This window comes from Budorcas taxicolor, chromosome 21 (genome assembly GCF_023091745.1).
Source record: "Budorcas taxicolor isolate Tak-1 chromosome 21, Takin1.1, whole genome shotgun sequence".
Lineage (NCBI taxonomy): Eukaryota > Metazoa > Chordata > Mammalia > Artiodactyla > Bovidae > Budorcas > Budorcas taxicolor.
Window position 1 is genome coordinate 33,248,227 of NC_068930.1, and position 5,651 is coordinate 33,253,877.

Consider the following 5,651-nt stretch of genomic DNA (forward strand, 5'->3'; position numbering starts at 1 on the left):
GGCCTTGAGTGCCTGTGGAAGAAGATGCTGAGATAGCCCAGACCACTGTCCAGAGCCAGGCCTGTCTTCCTTGGATGGAGTGTTTGGGGCAGGAAGGTGTGGGGAAAGTCAGGGTGGGGGTCTTGGTGGGATGGACAAATCCTGATAGGCTGTGACAGACCAGCCTAATGTGAGCAAGATTTTGTTGCCCTACAACTCGACCCCTCTGAGGAAAGGCACTAGGAGGGATGTGTCTGTGGGTGACAGAGGGAGTCCTAAGGAGACCTGGAAGTTCCTAACTGCTGGACTGGCGTCAGGCTGAAATCAGGGCTCTGTTCTAGTGCGAGAGGGAATGTTTTTCCAAGGGTTTTGGTGGCTCTGCCTGGGGACTCCAGGAAAATCTGAGCATAATGTGTGTTCTACATCTAAGGGACAAACCACTTGACTTGAGATCAGGGTCACAGGGCTGGGGGAACTGGGGTTCCTCAAACAAAGGGGACTGGGGGGGTCTTTTAGCTGATGTAGAATGCTCAGGTTGAGAGAACTTGGAATCTCTGAGGCTGAGGAAATCGGGGATTTCTCATTAAGGAGCTTTAGGTTTCCCTCCTACAGGATAGTTGGGGTTTTGAGTATGAAGGGATTAAGAGTTCCCAGGCTGAGGTATTCAGGGACTCTGAGGTTAGGGAAATTTGGTCTCTCTGCGGGTGCTATTTTTAGGGTGCCTCAGGCTGAGGGGAATTGGGGTTACTTCAGGTATTTAGGGATCTCAGCACTAGGGCATTTCTTGTTTCTGTGGGTGAAAGGACTTGTTGTCCCTGAAGCAGAGGAGACGCGAGTTCCCTTCAGGTTAGGACCTGGGTTCCTCAAAGCTGTTGGGATTTGGGGCCTTCCAGCCTGGAATTTGCGGAGAAGGCAATGGAAACCCACCCAGCACTCTTGCCTGGAAAATCCCATGGATGGAGGAGCCTGGTAGGCTGCAGTCCATGGGGTCTCTAGGAGTTGGACACGACTGAGCGACTTCACTTTCACTTTTCACTTTCATGCATTGGAGAAGGAAATAGCAACCCACTCCAGTATTCTTGCCTGGAGAATCCCAGGGACGGGGAAGCCTGTTGGGCTGCCGTCTATGGGGTCGCAGAGAGTCGGATACGACTGAAGCGACTTCGCAGCAGCAGCAGCCTGGAATTTGAAGATGTCAAGCAAAGGGTTTGCGAGCGTTTCGCAGGGCGCGTTCCTGACAGTCTCCCCGCTGTCCTCCGGCGCTGCCCACCCTGGTCCGGCGAGAGCTCGGCGATGGGCGTCACCCAGTCCTCTCCGGCTGTGGCGAAGCGAAGGGTGAGCAGCTGGCTTGTACAGCCGCGTCAGGCACAAGCCACCAATCTGCGTTGCGACTGAAGCAGTCCAGCCAATAGGAGCTGGGAGGATGCGGAGCGCGCAGAAGGTCCCGCCCCACCGATTGGGGATTGGCTGCTCTGGGTCCCGCGCTTGTCTGCCTAGAGACCTCCAGCGCGCAGGCGCATCTTGGTAGTTTTCATAGCTTGTTTTCAGGCAACGGGTTTTAATCTTGCACTTTAAGTGGGCGGTGCGTCCTCAGGGTCGATGTTTTCCTCCAGTGCCCTGAATTAGAATCTTGGCTCTAGGAGACTGTAGTCGTGCTCCTCCTGGCCCACCTGTGCCCTACCTTGTAAAATCCAGTTTTGGCAAGAACTGTATATGATGAGTACTGCTTTATTCTGGCGACAACTGTGTAATTAACTAAATTCTGATGAAACACGAGAGAAATAGCATTTGGTCAAACATTTAAACGCAACGAATGGAATGGTAAGTATATTAGAAAAAACTTGGAGGATTTTTAACCTCAAAATAGAAGTGGCACTGATGAGTAATCTGTATGTTTAATGTAGGTATTAAAAGGCTTCAGAAATGAGATATAAATAAAACCCCAAAGCCCTGCTAGTGTTTTCCATAGAACAAGGCATTGAATTGGGTCTACAGAGGTGAGTTTGCTTGAGACCTACTGGCTTCAGAAGATAAAATAGGGACACTGTTTCTGGCCCTTACATATCTTTGCTCATAGAAAAATAACATGATTTCCATGTATTGGAAGCAAGATGACTGACTGGAAATTATCAAGTGGGGCTGTTGCAGGTAGGGGGACCACTTCTAGGGCTTGAAACTGGGCTCTTGTCTAACAGTTGGAAATGAATTGTGCTGACAAAGCAAAAGGATTTATTGGGAAGCAGCACCTGGATGGAGAGCAGTAGGGGTAAGGGAACCCCAGAGAATAGCTCTGCCAGGTAGCTTGCAGTCTCAAGTTTTATGGTGATGGGATTAGTTTCCGGGTTGTCTTTAGCCAATCATCCTGACTTAGAGTCCTTCCTGGTGGTGCACACCTTGTTCAGCCAAGATGGATGCCAGTGAGAAGGATTCTGGGAGGTGGTCAGACATGTGGTGTCTCATTTTGACCATTCCCTAACTCTTCTGCTTGGTAGTGGCCTATTAGTTCCCTGTTCCTTACCAGGATCTCCTGTCGTAAATCAGCTCATGCAAATGATTACTATGGTGCCTGGTCAGGGTGGGCGGTTTTAGTCGGTGTGCTTCCCCTAACAGGGCCATGAGTGCTGGTTGGGAGTCTGGATGGAAAGATGTTACCAGAAAAGTGGGTTTGCCTCTGGGTGGTGTTGAGCCGGAAGATACAACCCATGCCAAAGCTCATGGGAAGGAAAGGTATATTACTTGCAGAAGTATGGAGAATGCCAGGGAGCTTTCCAGAGCAATCTCTCTCCAAATGGCAAAATTAGGGAAGCTTTAATCTACGGGAACAGGCATGTTGAGGCTTCCGTTGTGGCTCAGCTGGTAAAGAATCTGCCTGCAGTGCAGGAGACTGGGGTTTGATCCCTGGGTCGGGAAGATCCCCTGGAGGAGGGCATGGCTATCCACTCCAGTATTCTTGCTTAGAGAATCCCATGGACACAGAAGCCTGGTGGTCCACAGAGTCGCAAGGATTCAGACATGAGTGAGTGACTAGGATTTTCACTTTACAGGTGTGTTCATGCAGGGCCTCTGCCCATGGCAGAGTCCAAGCTTCAGTTGATTGAAGTCTTGAGAGTCAGAACCAGTCACCATCAGCATGGGTTACATTCCAGCTGATCTGGTCTTGATATAGGTATAGATATCTGTTCTTCTTTATAATCTTTCCCCTTTTAAGTTATTACAAAATATTGAGTGTAGTTCCCTGTGCTATAGAGTAATCCTTGTTGTTTATGTTTTACTCTAATTTTTTAAAATGTTGATTTTTATTTGTTAATTTTATTTATATTTTTGGTTGTGCTGCGTCTTTGTTGCTGTGCACGGGTTTTCTCTAATTGCAGCAAGTGGGGGCTACTCTTTGTTTTGTTTCTAGGATTTCTTACTGCTGTGGCTTCTCTTGTGGAGCACAGGCTTCAGGGCATGTGGCCTTCTGTATTTGCAACACAGCAGTCGTGGCTCCGAGGCTCTAGAGCAAAGGCTCAGTAGTTGAATGAGAAGCCCTCACACTGCAATGAGGAGAAGTCCCCGCTCTCCTCAACTAGAGAAAAGTCCACGCAGCACGAAGACCCAGCACAGCCCTCTGGTTTATTGCACTGCGGCCTTCTTTCTGAAATGCAAAAAGAAAGAAAACTGCAAGGGGTGGTCTGCTGTAAAGGTAAGCACCAGGGTGTAAGTAGCATGGAGTTAAAGGCAAATAGATGGAGGATGTAGCTCACGCAGAGTTACGGGGACAGAAAAGCAAATTTATTTGCAGACTACAGATTAGGAACAGTGAAGTAAAATCTAGGAGGGATCAGGCCTGCTCAGTGTTCTCTTTATCTTCTTTATTCTCAGGAAAGAAAAGAAAATCATTCCTCTTTTTTTTCTTTTCACTGTGACATTGATGGAAGTAGCTTAGACCAGAAGGACTGGCCTTCAGGAGCCCAGCTTCATTTTCCCGTTTTTTTTTTTTCACAAAAGCACTGTAGCAGAGTTTGAGACAACACCAGGAGAAAAACAGAAGTTTAATAACTTGTATATGTCATGTGTATAAGGGAGCTACCCAGGAAACCTGAGTCACTTCCTGAAATGTCCAAAGCCATCAACTCAAATACCATTTCAGATAAAAATAAAAGAAAGACCTTGGGGAAGTGGGGGAAGTCCATTATGACAGGTTATCATGCAAAACACAGTAAAGAAGCATATGATTTTTGCAGATTTAAGTCAGGACCTCTCCATTGATAAGTTCTTTGAGTTTTAATTATCCTTCTATTTCTGGTGCAAAGAGGGTAAGCCCTTAAATATGGAGATTTCTCTTTTGTAAATGTCTTTCACAAAAGGGCAATCACTTCTTAGTTTTCTGAGATTCCTGTTTTTTTTTTTTTTTTTTTCATTAGACTGAATAATCCTTATGCCAGAGAGGCATATTTTGGGGTGGCATATCCTACTCACCTTGATATGGATATACCCTACTTTGCTTATGCATTCATCTGTTGAAGGATATCCTGGTTTTTTCAAGATTTTAGCTATTATAAATAATGCTGCTGTGCATAATTCCATCCTCGTTTGAATTTGCGATAAATTTTCAAAGCATTTGAGTCAATATTGAAAGCATGATTGTTGGATTACATTGTTTAGCTTTGGAAAACACTGCCCAACTGTGTTACAAAGTGGCTGTACGTACATGCCAGCAGCAGTGAGGGAGACTTCTTTTTCCTCACCCTCCAGCAGTTGATACTGTCATATATATGGAGTTTAGCAGTCCTAAAAGGTGTGGTGTGATATTGCATGATTTTAACTTGTTATTCTTTAACAGTATGATTTTTTTTTAATCTAATTCTTGTAAGATATTTACTGTCTATATATCTTTTTTGGCCAGGTGTCTGTTCACATCCTTACCCAATTTTTTATGGGGTTGTTTTAGAGGTCTTTATCTGTTTTGAGTCCAGACGCTTTATTAGGTATGTAGTTTACAAATATTTTTCTCCCAGTTCATGGTTTGTTTTTTGACCTTATGAATCAGGTCTTTCGGAGTCGAAATATTTAATTTTATAAAGTCCACAATATTTTTTTCTTTTTATGCACTTGCTTTTTGTGGACTGACCTCAAAGCTCATGATCTGCAGACCAAAACCAAGGTCATGAAGATTTTCTTCTTTGTTTTTCAGTAATTTTGATAGTTTTGTATTTTAAAGTTTGTTTATACTCATTTCATTTCATATGGTTTCCCGTTAATTATTCTGTAACAATTTTGGAAAAGTCATGGGCTGTTTGGTTCTGTTTCAGTTTGATTTTCCCCAGTTTCATGGAGGCAGCAGAACTGCCCCCAAGGGGTAGGGCCTCAGCTGAAGGTGAGGGTGGCTTGATCTGCGCTTTCCCATTGGCTGGCAGGGAACGTGAGCCCACCTCCTTGAGCCGCCCTGGGGTTGTGCATTCTGCCTGAGGACTTGGCTCCCAGCATAGCTGATGGGAGCCCCATCTCCTCAGAACCTGCCCTGGCTTTGGTTTCTGGAACAAGGGTAGGGGTGGTCAAGTCCATGGTAATGGGAGCTGGGTCCCCTCAGGACCCACCAGGGCTTCAGCTTTGGGACATTGTGGGGTCTTGTTCACTCAGACAGGAGCGTGGTCTCCTCAGGACCTGCTGGTAGGAGGTCCTGCTGAAGA